At 50.0% G+C, this 19,614-nt stretch overlaps 1 protein-coding gene across 2 annotated transcripts in view; it reads right to left on the bottom strand.

Moving 5' to 3' along the window:
• INPP1 (inositol polyphosphate-1-phosphatase) overlaps positions 1-11,949 on the bottom strand; it is a 132,049-nt gene extending 120,100 nt beyond the window's left edge. Inside the window, exons 1-2 of one of the 2 annotated variants that reach the window (XM_086955370.1) lie at positions 11,657-11,906; positions 2,257-2,324 (exon numbers count right to left, since the gene is read on the bottom strand). The gene's annotated coding sequence lies outside the window, so the exon portion shown is untranslated. Of the gene's footprint in view, positions 1-2,256; positions 2,325-11,656 lie in introns of both variants that reach the window. The other variant, XM_086955369.1, reaches the window with a different exon arrangement.
• Between the last annotated feature and the right edge of the window lie 7,665 nt (positions 11,950-19,614).

Raw genomic sequence — 19,614 nt, forward strand, 5'->3', positions numbered from 1 at the left:
TGAAATGTAAGCAGGAACAACATGGTTACCTTAATGGTTTTAAACTCATTATTCAGAAATCAGTAAGTGATTTTGCCTGAAAATTTCAGGACATGACTACAGGACCAGGAAGGGACCTGTTTCAATGTCCATTGCTTATATCCTTACAAAATGTAAGCAGTTTTGTTTAAAAAATACCAAATCCCTCAACACGGACCTGCGGTACACATTTTATAGGCTAAAATAATTAAAACAGTTGAAAACGCTCATATTAAACGTTTTCCACTCCACCTCTCAACCAGGTATTGCAGTCCCTTTATGAATGGTGCACTTCCCCCACCCTGGGAAAACAATGTTGTTCAAAGAAATAAGATAAAAAAGAAAGTAGAGCTTCACTGGAAAAAGCAGCGCTAATGTGCATGGGTGTAAATAACAATCTGGCCTGTCTGCTGACCACGCTGTACTGCTTTATTTGGTTATTTAATTATTTTTCCTATACTTTTTTCTCTCCGTCCCGAGGTTGTACTTTGGAATAGAACCTTGTCAGAAAATTAGGACATTTCCAGCCAGTGTTCTGCTCGTTTTTGGATCCATTTCACGGGGAACAAATAAAGAAAGAAAAAAGGAGAGGCAAGAGAGAGTATGTAACAGCTGTCTTTTGAAATCAGCACTTAAGGATAAGCGAGACAGAGACAGGAAGAGATGGAGGAATCAGGGGCGGCTCTAGGCTCATGGTGGCCCTGTGGAGGGAGCAAGGGTAGAGGCCCAGGCCGGGGCCCCCGCACCATTTCTTAAGAGCCTCAAGGGCCACGGCCGGGGCCCGCAACATTTCTTAAGAGCCTCAGGGACCCCGTTAGGGACCCTGCACCATTTCTTAAGAGCCTCAGGGGCCCCAGCCGGGGCCTGTGCACCATTTATAAGTGCCTCAGTCCTGGCGTGGTGGCCCCTGGGGTTTGGTGGCCCTGTGCAGGTGCACAGCTTGCACATGCCTGAGGCCGCCCCTGGGGGAATAAAGAGAGAGAGAGGGGGGAGGAGGGAAGCTACCAGAGGCAGAGCAGGAGAAGCAGACACTGTCCTTGCCTTCTCTGGGCATGACAGAAAAGAGACAAGTTTTTTTTCCTTCTCTGCCCTTCCCAGACTGGCCAAGCCTTACTGCAGAATAACAAAGGGCAGAGGGCGGGTGGCCTCTTTGACTGCAGGCAGGTGAGGTCACAGGTCAAGTACAGGGCCATTAGGTAGCGCTTTCGCGAGTTAATGGCCCTGCGAAAAAAAGAAGGGAGAGGGGAAATTCTTTTGTCCCTTCGTCCCCCCACCCTTGCCCCCCGTGTCCCCCCCACTCCGAAATCTGGGGGAGATATGTCCCCGCGTCCCCCACACTTCCTACGCCCATGATGCCTGCTTATCTGTACCAGTCGCTTTTTTGATGCTTGTTGGTGCATGAAAGAGTGTGAGCATGTCATACATGTACCAGGAAGTTACAGCTCTGAAACAAGTAAGCCCTTCGTGACAGCAGTAAACAAAGCTCAGTCGGGCGCAAAGGCAGTGTTCCTTATTGCAGGTGCTCGGAAGCAAAGTAAGCCCTTTGTGTAAACTAGGATTTCAACTTTGAACAAAAAGCGGTGAAGTTTACTGAGGAAAATGTTCCAAACAAGGCGAATGCTGAAGAGCAACCGAGCCTTACTCACACTGCAAGGCACTGAGTGCACAGCCCGCTGCCAGCCAGAGTTGTAGCCTCCTCATTCACATGGCAACCAACGCCCGGTCAGCGAGAGGAAATGCATCGGAGAGCATGGAAAGGGGGCAGCTGTAACTGGAGCTGGCATTCTTCAATCTCTTTGAGTGTACGAGGGACCAACAAATAACAAGATGGCAGTTGGAATTACAGAAGGAGGCAGCAGTTGGACTAGGGAGCTGGAGACCAGAGTTCGAGCCTAGGCGTTGGCTCAACGTTCAGTGATTCTTAGAAAATCTCCTAAACTACTAAATTTAATTACACAAATCACAGGATCTACTAATTAAAATAAAAAATAACAGCGATCTCGGAGTGTTGGGGTTAGGGGGAGACGAAGTAAAAAACAAGCAGCAAAGGAAGAAGCAATAAAAAAAACGTTCTTCCAAACTGGAAATAAAGAAGTAATGCATATGTACACCGTACTTTACCGGTGCTCCTCAGCCGAAAGGAAGGCTAAAAGGACAAGCAGCAAACAAAGAATCAATAATAAATAGTTCTTCCAAACAGGAAATAAATAAGTCATGCGTATGTGCACCGTACTTTACCAGTGCTCCTCAGCTGAAAGGAAGGCAAAAAGGAAGTCAGGTATCGGCTGGCAGAACAAAACAGGAGGCTGCAAAGAAGAATGACGGTGGAATGAACCAACTGTAAGCAGGAGGTGGGAATAGAGTGGTTTTATTCAAGACAACAGGTCTTGCAGACAGCACATGGCACTGATGCTTGACCTAACAAGCACTGGCGTTGCCAATAGGTCTCGCAGTAGGAAAGTTGGAGCTATTACAATTGCAAATAACAATGCCTTTTATTTTTGTTTTCATTTTAAAAACATAAAGGGCTTTGTCATTTACAAAACCAATAGCTCCAACTTTCCTACTGCGAGACCTATTGTGCACTGCACAGTGTGGGTGAAAGTGGCACTGCGTGGGTGTGAGTGGCTTTGAGTGAGTGGCGTTGCGTGAGTGGCGTTGCGTGGGTGAGTGGCGTTGCGTGGGTGAGTGGCGTTGCGTGGGTGAGTGTGGCCTTGAGTGGGTGAGTGTGGCCTTGAGTGGGCTTGCGTAGGTGAGTGGCGTTGCGTGAGTGGCGTTGCGTGGGTGAGTGGCGGTGCGTGGGTGAGTGGCGGTGCGTGGGTGAGTGGCGGTGCGTGGGTGAGTGGCGTTGCGTGGGTGAGTGTGGCCTTGCGTGGTTGAGTGTGGCCTTGCGTGGGTGAGTGGCGTTGCGTGGGTGAGTGGCGTTGCGTAGGTGAGTGGCGTTGCGCGGGTGAGTGTGGCCTTGAGTGGGTGAGTGGGCTTGCGTGGGTGAGTGGCGTTGCGTTGCGTGTGTGAGTGGCGTTGCGTTGCGTGTGTGAGTGGCGTTGCGTGTGTGAGTGGCCTTGCGTGGGTGTGAGTGGCCTTGCGTGGGTGTGAGTGGCCTTGCGTGGGTGTGAGTGGCGTTGCGTGTGTGAGTGGTGTTGCGTGTGTGAGTGGCGTTGCGTGTGTGAGTGGCGTTGCATGGATGAGTGGCGTTACGTGGATGAGTGGCGTTGCGTGTGTGAGTTGCGTGTGTGAGTGGCGTTGCATGTTTGAGTGGCGTTGCGTGTTTGAGTGGCGTTGCGTGGGTGAGTGTGGCCTTGAGTGGGTGAGTGTGGGCTTGAGTGGGCTTGCGTGGGTGAGTGGCGTTGCGTGAGTGGCGGTGCGTGGGTGAGTGGCAGTGCGTGGGTGAGTGGCGGTGCGTGGGTGAGTGTGGCCTTGAGTGGGTGAGTGTGGCGTTGCGTGGGTGAGTGGCGTTGCGTGGGTGAGTGGCGTTGCGTGGGTGAGTGGCGTTGCGCGGGTGAGTGTGGCCTTGAGTGGGTGAGTGGGCTTGCGTGGGTGAGTGGCGTTGCGTGTGTGAGTGGTGTTGCGTTGCGTGTGTGAGTGGCGTTGCGTTGCGTGTGTGAGTGGCCTTGCGTGTGTGAGTGGCCTTGCGTGGGTGTGAGTGGCCTTGCGTGGGTGTGAGTGGCCTTGTGTGGGTGTGAGTGGCCTTGCGTGGGTGTGAGTGGCCTTGCGTGGGTGTGAGTGGCCTTGCGTGTGTGAGTGGCGTTGCGTGTGTGAGTGGCGTTGCGTGTGTGAGTGGCGTTGCGTGTGTGAGTGGCGTTACGTGGATGAGTGGCGTTGCGTGTGTGAGTTGCGTGTGTGAGTGGCGTTGCATGTTTGAGTGGCGTTGCGTGTTTGAGTGGTGTTGCGTGGATGATTGGGGTTGCGTGGATGAGTGGGGTTGCGTGGATGAGTGGGGTTGCGTGGGTGAGTGGGGTTGCGTGTGTGAGTGGCGTTGCATGTGTGAGTGGCGTTGCATGTGTGAGTGGCATTGCATGTGTGAGTGGGGTTGCGTGGATGAGTGAGGTTGCGTGGATGAGTGGGGTTCTGTGTGTGAGTGGCGTTGCGTGTGTGAGTTGCGTGTGTGAGTGGTGTTGCTTTGAGTGAGTGGCGTTGCGTGGGTGAGTGGCGTTGCATGTGTGAGTGTTGTTGCGTGGGTGAGTGGCGTTGCGTGGGTGAGTGGCGTTGCGTGGGTGAGTGGCGTTGCGTGGGTGAGTGGTGTTGCTGGGGTGAGGGGCGTTGCGTGGGTGAGTGTGGCATTGCGTGGGTGAGTGTGGCATTGCGTGGGTGAGTGTGGCATTGCGTGGGTGTGAGTGGGCTTGCGTGGGTGTGAGTGGGCTTGCGTGGGTGTAAGTGGGCTTGCGTGGGTGTGAGTGGCGTTGTGTGGGTGTGAGTGGCGTTGCGTGTCTGAAAGTGGTGCTGTGTGGGTGAAGTGAGTGGCGTTGGGTGTGTGAGTGGCGTTGCGTGTGTGAGTGGCGTTGCATGTGTGAGTGGCGTTGCATGTGTGAGTGGCGTTGCATGTGTGAGTGGCGTTGCGTGTGTTGCATGTGTGAGTGGCGTTGCATGTGTGAGTGGCGTTGCATGTGTGAGTGGCGTTGCGTGTGTGAGTGGCGTTGCGTGTGTGAGTGGCGTTGCGTGGATGAGTGGCGTTGCGTGGATGAGTGGCGTTGCGTGAGTGAGTGGCGTTGCGTGAGTGAGTGGCGTTGCGTGAGTGAGTGGCGTATTGCGTGGGTGATAGTGGGCTTGCGTGGGTGTGAGTGGCGTTGCGTGTCTGAAAGTGGTGCTGTGTGGGTGAAAGTGGCACTGCGTGGGTGTGAGTGGCTTTGCGTGAGTGAGTGAGTGAGTGGCGTTGCGTGGGTGAGTGGCGTTGCATGTGTGAGTGCACGGCCTGCGGCCGTGTGAAGTGATAAGCCTTTGAAGTACACAGGCATGTGCGTTGCGTGTCTGAAAGTGGTGCTGTGTGGGTGAAAGTGGCACAGAGCCTTTGATGTGGCCTGGCGCAGGAGAAATGCTGCTGCTGCTAATTAAATATAAAAAGTGTTCAGGGAGTCACGGCTGCCGAGAGTAACAAGGCAGTGTTGGGAGGGGGGCTGTGCACCAACTGAAGTGCTCTGGTTGCACGGCCTCCGGCCGTGTGAAGTGATAAGCCTTTGAAGTACACAGGCATGCTGTGACGGAGGTGTGAGAGGTCTGGCAGGGAACAGATGGCCTGGCCGTGAAGCAGGGGGCGGGGCAGCGCTGGGGAAGCCTGTGGGAGGGTGATTGATGCCTTTGATGTGGGGAGGGAGGAGAGCCTTTTGCGAGCCTTGTGCAGGAGAAATGCTGCCGATGCGCGTGCATGTTTAATCACGTGATTCACGTGAACTTCATGAAAACCGCGGCTGAAAGCCCTTAGTTGGACGATGATTTTGGCCACTTGAATTCTCGTTCCCTCAATGCGCTTGCGCGCATTGTAGGTCACGAGACCTAAAATAGAGGTAAACCTCTCCAAGGGATACGGATGCAATTTCCTGAGAGAGCTAGGGTTACTGCACATAAAACATTATTACGGGGCTGCTCCACCTCTTGCAGGCCTCCCACAAGACGATGACTACATGTTGGTGCGGCCATCTTCTTTTGGGGCCATAACAAGAAAGCTGAAGGCAGATTTCATCCCCCTTGTGGGGCATTATGGGGCACTCCAACTGGGAGCAATGAATACCTAATGAGCGAGTCTGCATTTTTTTTGTTTACTTTGCGGCCTCGAGCCATTTTCTTGTTGGCCCCTCTCCCAATGCCTTATTTTCCACAGGGGGCCAGAGGGGGAAGCCCTGGGGCCCAATACTACCCCACCAGCTCCCTGAATTCTGCTACTGTGCAGCACAAGAGCCAGAATCTTTCTTTGTGCTTCAACTGTATGAATGAGAATTATGTCTGATTTTCCAGTCAGTAGATTGTCCATAAAGAGGCCTTTAACAACCTCACCACCTTGATAATTGGAGATTTGGAAATTTACATTCCTAATATTATTCCTGCCCAATTCCATTTGAGGGTTCTCTGCTTATCCCTGTGCCACAGTTACTCTTCAACTGGTTGCACTTCAGCTGTGAGTTTTACAAATCATTCGCTAGGCCCTCCATCCCACAAACAGCCTCTCCTTCTCTTCTTTTCAACTTTAAATTAATTATTAGTATCCAGAAAGGAGCAGCTAAGTTCAGGGTGAAGGGTGCCTTCTTCATCTCACTCAAAAATGTAGCCAGATCCCCATGTATAGTATGGGGTCCTACATCATTATTTTTGGTTTGGATGTTTTCCATCACAAGTTACAGGGATGGCCTTGTGAAGCAGTTGGTCCTTAATCTTTGCAGATATTGTACGGTTGTTCTGCAACACGATGTTAGGCAATCGGAATACTTGGGCCAAATGGGGCTACCAACACAAGAGCTCAGCACTCCACTTTTGCACTTAATAGGAGTCGGTAGGAGAGTACTAGGTGCACTTCTATTTTAGTAGCTGTCACAAACTGAAAAATGCTAAGATACTGTTACGAGTAGTCTGGTTCAAAGCTCGATAAACCCATTTGTTGAGTCACATGATCTCATTAATCTCTCCACAGCAAAAGTGGCATCACAAGACATAGTATCAGACATAATGAAGTCACATAAAATAAGTGAAAAGTGCTATACAGACTTCACACTTGAACGACTTGAGAATAATCCACATATTAAGAAGTTTCATGACCGAATGAAAATGGACAAACTAGAAATCTTCACTAACATGTCCAAGAAGAGGGCAGTGAACAGCAATGGCAGGACAATCATCATGAAATCAGACAAAGCACTATTTGATTGAATCATTGTGACAACACAGAATCATAACCTTCAAATGGCGGATGTACTCTCTCATCCTTTAGGACCTTTACCATGGTCTTTAGCAACTCCAGAAAGTCATTTGCAAAAGACAAACAAAGCTGTTTTAGCAACATACTTGCAGAAAAATGTTACCCCTGCTCAGGAAATAGCAGGAAATTCAGCTATGCTGATAATGGTAGAATTCTTTTTCAGAGTGTTAAAAAGAGGAATCAAACTTTTGTGACGTGGCTATGTCTGTCATGTTCATGGCTTTGTGGGAAGGAAATAGGAGTCAAAGAGGCTATGTTGTGTTTGATACGTCTATTAAGAACAGCAAAAGGACAATCAGAGGGGAAGAACTTGGGCACCAGTTACAGAGCATCTCACCTTCCCAGATTGTCAGACAGTGGAGGAAATTCCTAAGCCACGTAAGGAATAAAACAGCTCTCATTGCATTGCTTGATAACGAATAGAGGAAACCAGAGTATTTTGCTAAATTTGAGAATAAAACACTGTTCGCGAACTATGAAGGTAAATGCTACACAATCATATCTGAAGGGAGCCACAAAGTGCCCGATCTCAACAGTATACACAAAGAAGCAGATGGTTGTTTGTTGCTGCATGCTGCACACGCTATTAATGAGGCTTGTAAGGCAGTCATGATAAGCTCAGATGACACAGATGTGTTTATTATGTCTTTAGGATTCCATGAAAGAATCATGGCTAAATCGTTTCTGAAATGTGGTACTAAAATACGCATGTGATTCTTTGACATTGGGAAAATAGCTTCAACTCTTGGTGAAAATGTTTGTCGAGTTATGATAGGTCTCTCTCCATATGTTTACCTGATGTGACACAGTAAGCGCATTTGCGGGAAAAGGAAAAGTACGTGCATTCAAAATCCTGTCTGCCAACAGACATACACAGGAAATACTTTCGCAGCTTGGAGGTGAATGGGATCACCCTGAAGAACAAATGGACAAATTGGAGCAATTCTCTTGCTTGCTGTATACACCAAAATATTCGGTTCATCACAAGAATGCATTGAGATATCTCCTATTCAGCTCAAAGAAGGGTAAGATAGACAGTCATCAACTTCCACCTGGACTGTCTGAAGAAACATGTTGAACGTGTTTACTATCAAGCAACTATAAGCAAGAGATATCTTCTGAATAATCCACAGACACCTAGTCCGATTGGGAGAGGGTGGAAGTTGGAAAAACACAAGGGAGCAGAACAACTGATAGTGGACTGGATGGAGGGAAAGTAGGCACCTCAGGCTTAGGAACTCCAAACTGCCAACATGTGTCTGCTGTCTAAATTACCTCAAGTGCACTGACATGTGCAGACTTCCCGCCTGTGAAAATCAAACAGACGGAGAGAATTATGTCACGTATTCAGAAGAAGATGATGACGGCAACAACGGATGTGCAACGAAATGGTGATAACATTCTTTAATACCATTTTGTTATTGATGCTTTCTGCCTGCAAATATTATGTTATGTTATGATAACTTATACAGCGCACAATTACCCGGAGGTGTCCTGCAGCTAGTTACCTTTTCAATACCCAGATACAAACAGAAGACGTAAGGAGAAAGAAAGTGTGTCATAGTTCAACCAAACTATTTGTCAAACAGCCATGTTTTCTGATTTTTCCTGAAAGATGTTAAATCAGTAGAATGTCTGAGATAATCAGGAAGGTCGTTCCAAGCCTTCGCTGCCCCAAGTACGAAACTTCTACCTCCCCAAGTGGCTTTTTTGATGGCTAACACGGTTGTCAACTTGGCGACGAAGAGCGAAGATTCCTTGTTGGTGCATACCATGTGAATTGTTTTCTTTAAAATTCCAGTCCAGTACCATGTAGAGCCTTATAGACCGTACACAATGCCTTGAAACGAACTCTGTTTCTCACTGTGAGCCAATTAAGTCTTTTTATACCTCCAGAAATTGAGGCAAAAGTTTGGCGTACCGGTGAAAAGCCTAGCTGCAACATTCTGCAGCATTTGGAGCTTGTTCATAAAGCGTTCCTGAATGTTTAAATACAGGCCATTATAATAGTCAAGCTTTGATAAGACCAAAGCAGTAACCACGGTCTGTTGACTACCTAACAGCAAAAAAGGCAGATTTTTTTTATTGTTTTAATAACAAATGCGGTTTTAGATGAAACTGCATTTATTTGCTCTCCAAAGTTGAGTGTGTCATCCACAATAACACCTAAGTTCTTAGCCTTCTTCGTAGGTATAGGAAGGGAACCAATCGATGGCGGCCACCAATTGGGAGTCCAAAAATTATGGTCATTACCAAATAAAATCACCTCTGTCTTATCAGAGTTCAATTTTAAACAGTTGTCCCCCATCCAATTGCCTACTGCTTCGATACAGTCCTGAAAACACCTCTCAGTCCCAACTTCCTGCCTGGTAGGAGGGACACCACAATTTGGGTGTCATCAGCATAGGTTGTAAGATCAAAACCAAAAGCATTAATAAGTGGGGCCAAAGAGGAGACTTATACGTTAAACAACGTAGGATTAAGCGAAGACCCCCGTGGGACTCCGCAAGGCAGCACAAATGGTTTGGATTGGTAATCACCCAGTGACACCATCTGGACTCGGTCCGAGAGGAACGAATGAAGGAGTTTCAATGCTTTGTTCTGGATCCCACATGCCCTTAACCGGTCCATCAAGAGATCGTGATCAACAGTGCTAAATGCCGCAGACAGATCCAGCAGGACCAATGCCGCTTTGCCACCCCAGTCCACAGCCTTCCTAATCTCCTCAGTGGTCTTAATGAGGGCAGACTCCGTGCTGTGTCTGTTGGGTAATGTAGCTGTATTGCGTGGGGTCCAAAACATTTGTCTCTCGAAGAAAAGCACTAAGCTGTATATAGAGGGCCTTCTCTATCAATTTTGCTGGAGTGGGATGGCAGTGTGGGGCCAGTGCGTCACTCCTGCCAATGCCTGGCAGCAGTGAGGAGTGGCCACTTAAGTTTTGCATTGCGCATGTTGGTTTGGCCGACTAACCGACATGCACAATTCAAACCTCTCCAACCCGGCTGTCTTGGACAACTGGTTTGGAGAGCAGGCACAGGCCTACAGTGCCTTTTAGAGCATGGAGACAGCCTGTTGCAGCCAATCAAGACGCTTTAGAAGAGCATATTGATTGGATGAAGAGTTGGCTGTGGGCTTCGCGCAGTGGTGTAACAAAAATTGTGCCCCCCCCGCCCCCCATGCAAGGTACGTGGAGGGGCCCCCTGTGGACTCTATCAGGAGCTCTCCGGCAGAAGTGCTGTGCCGAGGGGGCTCCCGGGAGCTTGGGGGCCCCGTACCACAGATGCTGCGGGGGCCTGTGTTACACCCCTGGCTTTGCGCTTGGAGGTCGTGCTGCAGAAATTAGAGCAGCAGTGTACGGTAAGTGATTTTTTCAATGTGTATATTTATGTTAATGTGTACATTGTTATGTATTTATTATGTGTATGTGTATATGTTATGGTTTATTGGGGGCCCTCCTAATGTGATTTGCCAGCAACAGCCACTGCGAAAGTGAATGATAAAATTGTGTTTCTATTCACTCATGGCATACATTGCCTATGTAAGATATAACAACTATTTTTTTAAATTGTAAGTGAAAATTATGCATATCATCTATATCAAATATAATGAAGTAGTATTGTTATTATTTTAAGGACTATATTATTATTACAATTAATAATCATCATTATTGTCAAGTAATATTGAATTTAACCAATCAGGTGGGATTAGATTTATTTTTCCACATATTATGATGAATATGGTAGTTATCAAAAATATGAAAACCATTATTTTTTTCAGCTATGGTTGCTAATACAACAAAATCAGACAAAGGGCAAAGAGTGATATCTTGCTATCACATATTTTACATCTCTATGCATCCATACCTTGCAAAAAAAAATGTTAGAACCCATCTCGAGTAGTACCAATGTGGCCTAAATTTGGGGACCTGGCTCATGGCCTAATAGCGTAAAGAAATGGGACAGGGAATAGAGGAGGAGGTAATTCCTTTTTAAAAAGGTTGTCCCAGAGCTTGGCGCAGGTGCCTAACATCACATCTCATCTCCAGATAGAGCAGCCGTTTAGAGGTACTGTGAGGCAGTTTATCAGTTAATCTGCCAAGGGATAAACTCGTATTTTAGTGGAAGTTTGTATTTCTTTCTTCACTTTTTGTTATTTGCATCTGTATTTATGTGTATTTATGCCCTGTGCGAAAGTCTGATGTGACTGCAATTGCATTGGTAGCTACAATAGTAAACATTTACGCAGCACACAATACTATGGTAGTCAAGGTTACAGATTTGAGGTCAAGTATTGTCATGTAGAGTAATTGCATTTATGTAGCACTTCTTACTCTGCCAAGCCTAACTAACTCCACTCCCTTGCTACCCTGGACTCCCCCAGCTCCCTTTTAACCCCACCTGCCAGTCTTCCTATTTTAGGGGCCCCGCAGATGTTTTCTAATTCCAGCACTGCAGTGGTGGTACAAAAATAACACAGGCAGGAAGCGCGAGCCTGAGCTGTGGGCACACGCCCACTCTGAACACAGTAATTACGTCTGGGCTACTTGGCACTCTTCGCCCCTCGCCTATTTATGTTCAGCGTTCTTCAAAATGTTCATTTTGATTTTATTAACTCCCCCTCTCCGCACGTTCATATAAAAAAAAAGGTGCTTTGCGCCCCCCACCCCTTGCTCCCTGAATGGAGCTGTCCTTTACAAGACGTACAGGCAGCGAGCGAACATAGGCAGGGTTACTGTACCTGGCTAGTAGGTGCCCCCTTTATTTCCAGGTATTCTGTCAGTGACCAGGGTCGACGAGGGACTGCCGGGATCAAGGGAGTAGCCACGGCCTCTCTGCCCGTGCAGCTGGCTTCTTCCGGGCCTCTCCCCTGTCTCGGCGAGGGCAGAAAGTGTGGCTCAGATTTGTATGGGGCGAGATGTCCTCCCCTCAGTAGGCGGCCGAGGGTCTCCTGACAGGACGGGGTAGATGTGGCAGTGCTCTCAGCCTCTGCACCAGGGTTGTCCTGCTTGGCCCCTCCCCGCAGCAGCCCCCGCCCACTCCCTCCATGACACTGTCAATGGAAAGGCATCATCACCACGCTTGCTCCAGGAAACGGCTTCCTAGCAGCTGAACCGCCGCTCGGCTCCGAGGCTCCCAAGCGCAGTACACTCCCCCATACCAAACAGGAACGCTTTCCGCTATTATATCTCTGTAAACTGTTATTGCGCAATCGTGTCCCCCAACAACAACAATATAGTGATTTTGCCGCGTATTTGGAAGTTTAAGTATTCACGATGCACCCCGCTCGAATGGAATTTTCTTTTCTTTTATTGTAACCCGTTTCCACTGCCAAGGTTAGTGTCCCTTCACAGGGGTTCACACCTAGGAAACGATATGTTTGCACGCTTTTGTACACTCTGCAACTGAAAGAATGTTATCGGACACACCCCATGGGCGTCCGCAAGAGGGGGCAAGGAGGGTGTAGAGAGCCACCCGGACTCTCTCATACAATGTATTCTTTTCCCCCACGCACGCACGCACAACCCCGGGGCGGGCTCGCGCCGGCGTATAAATAAACATGCGGAAGACCGCTCGGGGTCTTTCCGGCTAACTGCATTATAGTGTCTGTGTCATTATTATCAGCATTGCCCATCACGAGTGAGGCCTTACCCCAGAGTGCCACATTGGCGACGAGGCCGGTCGTCATCCACGCGTGCCCACTGCTGCCTGCGGCACCGCGTCCTCTGTATCCCGCTACGGTGCCCGCCCGCGCTGTTCTGCCAATCCCCCTCTGGTCCGAGACCCGCCCACGCGTCTCCCGTGAGGGAGCGCCTTCAGCTGGCGGGGCTCGTGGGGTCGGCGTGCCTTTAAAGGTTCCTGTGGGTGAGTCTGCCGTCTGCCCCGCGTGCGCGGCTCCGCGCGTGCCTTTCGCCTGCCGGCGCTGAAGCAGTGCACCCGCCCGCGGCGGAAGAGTCGAAGAGCCCAGCGACCGCACCACGTGGCCCAGGCCTACCCCGCCTCTCCACTACCACAGGCGCGCGAGCTCAGGCCCAAGCGGGACCTCCCTTACCTGCGATTCCCACCCACCTGCACGCCGGCGCAACGCCCATCCCGCCCTTCAGCGAAACTGCGGACCCAGCAACAGCAGCGCTCCGATGGAGGGCGTGGGTCGGACGACTCAATCTATACTTCAAGGGCACCAGAGAAACGGACGGGACAGTGAAGAGGTCGCTCCTAATTCTGTACGGGGGTCAAGAAATCTATGATCTGTTCGAGTCGCTCCCCAACACCGGGCCCGAGCACGACTATGATGCTGCCGTCACGGCTCTAAACGCACATTTCGATCCCCAGCTCAACAATGACTTTGAAAAGTTCAAGTTTAAACGCGCCTGGCAAACTGACGCCGAATCCGTCGACATGTACTATGCTCGACTCCGTCGGCTCGCGAGCACGTGCCCATTCGCCAACCCCCGAGAGGAGATCAGGGATCAGATCATAGTAGGATGTAAGTCGAAGCTGCTGAGAAAGCTGATCCTAAGGCAACCAGGGATATCACTCGACGAGATACTAATCCTGGCCAGATCGCATGAACTGTTCGATGCCAGGGTAGAGGAAATGGAGGTGGCGCTGCGCACCCCGGTTATTGCCCCGCCCGCTGCAAGAACCACAACCATCAAGGAAGAACGGGTAGATGCAATTCAAAGGAGGTTCCCGCCAGCGAAGCAGCGGAATGGCCCGCCACGAGGAAACCAATGCGGGTACTGCGGTGAAGACCACCCCGCCACTGCCACATGTGGCGCCAAAGGCAAGACGTGCCTCAAGTGTGGGCGTCTGAATCATTTTGCCGCCGTCTGCCGGGGAGGAAAGTTCAGATCAGCAGGCCCACGTGCCAGGGCAGTAACGCAGCGCATCCGACAACTATCACTCGACCAGGAACGACCTCCTCCGGACACTCAAGCACAAGACCGACGACCCAGGTACGAGGACGATGAGGATGACGAGGTGTACGTCATCTCCTATGTAAGCCGAGCGTCCACAAGAAGGAGGCCGCCGCCCATGTGTTCCATAACAGTGGATGGGACGAATGTCAACGCCTTGATAGACACGGGAGCGTCCGTAAATGTCATGGACTCGGATCATTATGAGAGGATGTCCCCGAAGCCTGCACTAACGCCATCTGTAGCGAAGATCTGATACCTACGGGGGAACTGAACCGCTACCCCTTCGAGGAGTCATTCAAACCACTGTAGTCAACGGAGAATACTCCACGGAGACCAAGTTTCACATCACGGAGGGAAAAAAGGGCACCCTCCTGAGCTGCCACACGGCAGAAGACCTTGGCCTGGTGTTCTTTGCCAATCAAGTGCACCAAGCACACGCGGATTTCATGCTAAAAGATTTTCCAGAACTGTTCAAGGGCCTAGGCAAACTAAGGGGGCGGAGATTCAAACTACACATAGACACATCAATCAAACCGGTAGCACTCCGACACCGGCGGGTGCCTTTCAACCTCAGGCCGCAGGTCGAGGATGAGCTTCGGAAGCTTGAAGACCTAGGAGTGATCGAGAAAGTGTCGGGCCCAACACCCTGGGTCTCCCCGTTGGTCATTGCACCCAAACCGAAGCAGCCAGGGGCCATTCGCTATGCATGGACATGAGGCTCCCCAACACAGCCGTCAAGCGCGAAAGGCATATCACCCCCACCATGGACGATATAATAGCGGACCTCAACGGGGCGAAGTGGTTTTCGAAACTGGTTCTCAATTTGGGGTATCACCAGCTCGAGTTGGAACCAGCCAGCAGATACATCACCACCTTTTCGACGCACGTGGGGTTGCGTCGCTACACCCGGCTCAGCTTTGGTGTCTCCTCCGCGGTGGAGGTCTTCCAAAACGCCATTCGTGAGGTGCTATCGGGACTAAGGGGAGTGATTAACCTCAGCGATGACATTCTAGTGTACTCCACAACCCTAGAAGAGCATCACGTCAACTTGAGGGCAACCTTGCAAAGACTCGCGGACAGCGGCCTGACTCTACACTGAGCCAAATGTGCTTTCTACCAAGAGTCGGTGGACTTTTTCGGATACACCTTCACGAGAGAGGGCCTGAAAGTTGACCCCAAGAAAGCGGAAGCGATCAAGGCAGCCAGCACCCCCCGAAACCCAACTGAAGTACGCAGTTTCTTGGGCATGGCCACATACTGTGGCCGGTTCATACCCAACCTGGCCGCCCTTCCGGAACCCCTCAGGACCCTCACACGAGCCGATCAAAAATGGGACTGGACCAACACCGCGAACAAAGCGTTCCAAACCATCAAGGCCAGTCTCCTGGATAACAACACGATGGCCTACTTCCAGCCACGACGTCGGACCGAGTTGATAGTTGACGCCAGCCCCGTGGGACTGGGTGCGGTCCTCCTGCAAGAATACGGGCCCGAAGAATGGAAGCCGGTCGCCTACGCCAGCAAGGCGCTAACCGACACCGAGACCAGATACGCACAAATAGAAAGAGAAGCCTTGGCCATCAAGTGGGCGTGCCAGCACTTTCACCTCTACCTCTGCGGGCAGGAGTTCACGGTGGTAACCGATCACAAGCCCCTTCTACCCCTCTTTGCGGGCGCATCACAGCTGGCTCCCCCACGCATCGAACGCTGGGCGGTCCAGCTGCAGGGCTACCGCTTCAAGATCGTGTTCTGCCCAGGGGCCAACAACCCGGCCGACTACCTGTCCCGGCACCCGGATGTCATCACCCAGCGTCCGCCTACTGAAGAAGGTGAAGAAGTGGAGGAAATTGTCCATATGATCTCACAAGCAGCGTGTCCAGAGAACATGTCGCTCAAAGAAATTGGAGATGCCACCGCCGAGGACGAGACACTGATGAAAGTCCGCCATGCCCTGGAGGAAAATCGTTGGGCCCACTTCCTGGACGGTGCCGCAAGCCTCCGGCCGGAAGTGAGCCACGCACGACTGCAGCTGTGGCAGATACGCAGTGAACTAAGTGTGGGAGATGAAGGAATCATCCTGCGAGGGCACCTCATTGTCATACCCGAAAGCCTCCAACAAAGAGCTCTGAGTTTAGCACATGTAGGGCACCAAGGCATGGCCAAGACAAAGGCACGGCTAAGGAGCAAGGTGTGGTTCCCGGCGATGGACAGCCAAGTAGACGCCATGATACGGTCCTGCCATGCCTGCACGATCACGGGTGGAGAGCCTGCTCCGGCACCTGTAATCACAGAGGAGGCTCCTCAGACACCCTGGACACATCTCAGCATAGACTTTGGCAGCTTCCCGGATGGAAGACACATGCTAGTGTTAGTCGACTCGTTCTCAAAATTCCCAATAGTTGAAGTTATATCATCCACCGCATTCCCACAAGTCAAGAAAGTGCTGAACCGTGTATTCGCCACGATGGGGCTCCCAGAGGAAATAAAGTCCGACAACGGGCCCCCCTTTCAAGGGAGAGAATTTCAATCATACCTGGAGTCTCTCCGGATCAAACACAGAAAGATCACCCCACTGTGGCCCCAGGCAAACGGAGAAGTTGAGAGACTAATGCGAACACTAAATAGGGCCCTCATTGCGGTGGACAATGGCGAAGACCTAGAGGCGGCCCTTGACCAATTCCTAGGGGCGTACCGCCAGACGCCTCATTCAACAACCAAGTGCGCTCCTGCCCACGTGTTGTTCAAGCGTGCTCCCCGGGACAGTATCCCAACCGCAAGCACATGGGTGCCAGAGGAGAGAAACGCAGAGGCTACCCAAGCCAGAAGACAGAACACAAACATCAAGGCGAGCGTGTATCGCCATGCCAAGGAATCAAACATCAAGGAAGGAGACGTGGTGATTGTCAAGGATCGCCACCCCGGCTGGAAGTTCCGAACCCCATTCGAGTCAGAAGTGTGGATAGTAGACAAGGTCCAAGGGACAATGGTCACTGCGAAAAGGAACGGACAGGTCGTGACAAGGAACATATCATGCTTCAGAAAAGCAGCAGAAGCAACTGAAAGGCAAAGAATGGTTGAAGGAACAGAAACAGGAGAATACGAAGATTGGGACGTCAGCAGTTTCCCGAGTCCAACAACAACGCCAAGACAGGGCGATGTGCAACCAAGGCCCCCACCACCGAGCCTCGGTGCAGAGCAAAGTCAACCGAGGACGACTGATGCGAGTGAAGGTCCAAGAGAACCCCGGCTGGGGTTGTCGAACCGCAGTGGACCCGGAGTCACCGGTACAGTCTGAGGCCCAATACTAGGCCTAGCCAGCGGATGAGAGACTTTGCCTGGACATCGCCCTAAGCTGATATCCGAAAGCGTGCCAGCATGAACAGAACTAAAATAAAGGAGGGATGTAGAGAGCCACCCGGACTCTCTCATACAATGTATTCTTTTCCCCCACGCACGCACGCACAACCCCGGGGCGGGCTCGCGCCGGGGTATAAATAAACATGCGGAAGACCGCTCGGGGTCTTTCCGGCTAACTGCATTATAGTGTCTGTGTCATTATTATCAGCATTGCCCATCACGAGTGAGGCCTTACCCCAGAGTGCCACAGAGGGGCGCTTGCGGTATAGCAAAGAAATACATAATTTAGTCAATTCTTGGCATACGTGCTCCCCCCAAGCAATTAATCACGATGCATCTAATTCTTTAGCGCTTGTATGGGTTTTCACGAGAACACAACACTGTATTTAGAATATTGTATTCGTCCAGAGGGAAAGGCCCCATAAGGAGACCCGACTCAGTGAGGTCGGCCTGGACTGTAGAGGTGGTCGTAGCGCACATTTTGTGATGCAGGGCACGCTACGAAATTCGTTTATTAATTAAATTTTCACTTACCTCCAATTATGCATATGCCGTTTTTTTGCACCCCCCACCCTGCCCCTCCCCCACCCCGCCTCTCTGCCCCACCCAACTCCCTCCACGGCCGCGGCTGCAACCCAGCTAGCCAAGTTGAAGTCCTATATTAATGGACTATTCAGTAAAAGATGCACCATGATGATGGGGATCCGGTATTTAGATCTGCTGTGAGTATTTCGAAGGAGATAATTGGTATGTGTCCGTAATAATGATCCAAAAGCGTGTGCACCGTGGCTTCCTACAGCAGTTTTCTGTGTTCCGTGTCACGTGATCAGCCAGAAACCGGTCTCAGGATGCTTGTTTCTGGTCCAGGGAAGACATGGCTTGGCAGTTCGGGCTGGACTGTTCCCATGAGGTGTATATTCCCAATAGGCTCTGCGCATTGGAATAATATATCCTATAGATTAGACGTAGGACTGAGGTCGACTAGGTCTCTATCGGATATATTAAACTTAATAGTGAATGCCAGCTAGCTCAAAAGTGGGTTTATAGTAAGTTTTAGTACGCAGATCATCACCAATGTTATTATGGCAAAGGTACATAGATGACGTTCTATTGATTTGGAGAGGTGATAGTACCTCCTTAACATCATTTTTTGATTGGCTTAATGGCCAAAATCGTCATCTCAAGTTCACTCATGATTATGTTGAGGATAAGATTGTGTTCTTAGACGTGACAATTTCACGTTTTGGTAATGATCTGCGTACTAAAACCTACTATAAACCCACGTCAAGGAACAACTTACTACATTACTCCAGCTTCCATCCTCAACCACTCAGGGAAAATCTCCCTTTTGGACAGTATTTGGGAATACGACGCAATTGTAGTGAGTTGAGTGATTTCAAACAACAAGCTCAGGACCTGACAGGCAAATTACAACGCCGGGGTTATCCGAAACATCTACTGGAGAAGAGTTGTAAACGGGCGCGTAACCAACAAAGAGATGCCCTTTTGGAGAACCATCCCAAAGGTACTTCTTCCGAGGTCCCACTTACATGCGTGACAACATTTAACCCATTATCTAATGCAGTCACCCGCTGCATAAACAAACATTGGCGAGTACTCACCAGTACGGATCATAACTGGGAGAAGCCCCTCATGTCATTCTAACGTGCAAGAAGTCTTAAGGATGCACACGTCCATATTTTCCCCAGACAACATGACCACACCAACACTGATAGTGTTTTGAATGCATGGGGTTTACCCCCGATAATTGGCCATTATCCATGTGGTGGTTGTGCTGTGTGCCCACTGACTTGCGCCACGAAATTTCTGAATTTAGAAGAAGGGAAAGTGTGGCAACAAAGAAACCATACAAAGTGCAACTCGTGCTCTGTTATCTACTTAATCACCTGCCCTTGCGGGTTAAAATACATCGGAATGACAACGAGACGAGTAAAGCTAAGAATCGGTGAACACCGAAGTAATATTCGTTGTCACAAGACCAACACAAAACCTAACATCTCACTATTTCCAGCAGAAACACACACCAGAAGAATTGAAATGGACTGTGATCGAACAACTGACCCAGGGCTCTGAGGCCAGTTTGTTCGAAAAAGAACAAAGATGGATATATCGCCTGGCTAGCCATCAAACGGGCCTCAATGACGATATTCCTTGGGGTACAGTGATGAAGAGATAAGAGCTTTCCCCAAGTATTGTTTATATTTCCTTCCTACCTTTTTCTTCATTTAATATCCTTTCAGAGTGGGCTTTATTTATTAATTTCTTCAACTTGTATGGACCGTATATTTGGGGGTATCGATTTGAAGAGATTCCCTATTATGAATAATGACCCAATATCTAACTGAAACGATATAATTAATGACTCCAAATTATAAAGACTTTGTTACTGGTGACTTGG

Source organism: Lissotriton vulgaris, chromosome 2_1, assembly GCF_964263255.1.
Source record: "Lissotriton vulgaris chromosome 2_1, aLisVul1.2, whole genome shotgun sequence".
Lineage (NCBI taxonomy): Eukaryota > Metazoa > Chordata > Amphibia > Caudata > Salamandridae > Lissotriton > Lissotriton vulgaris.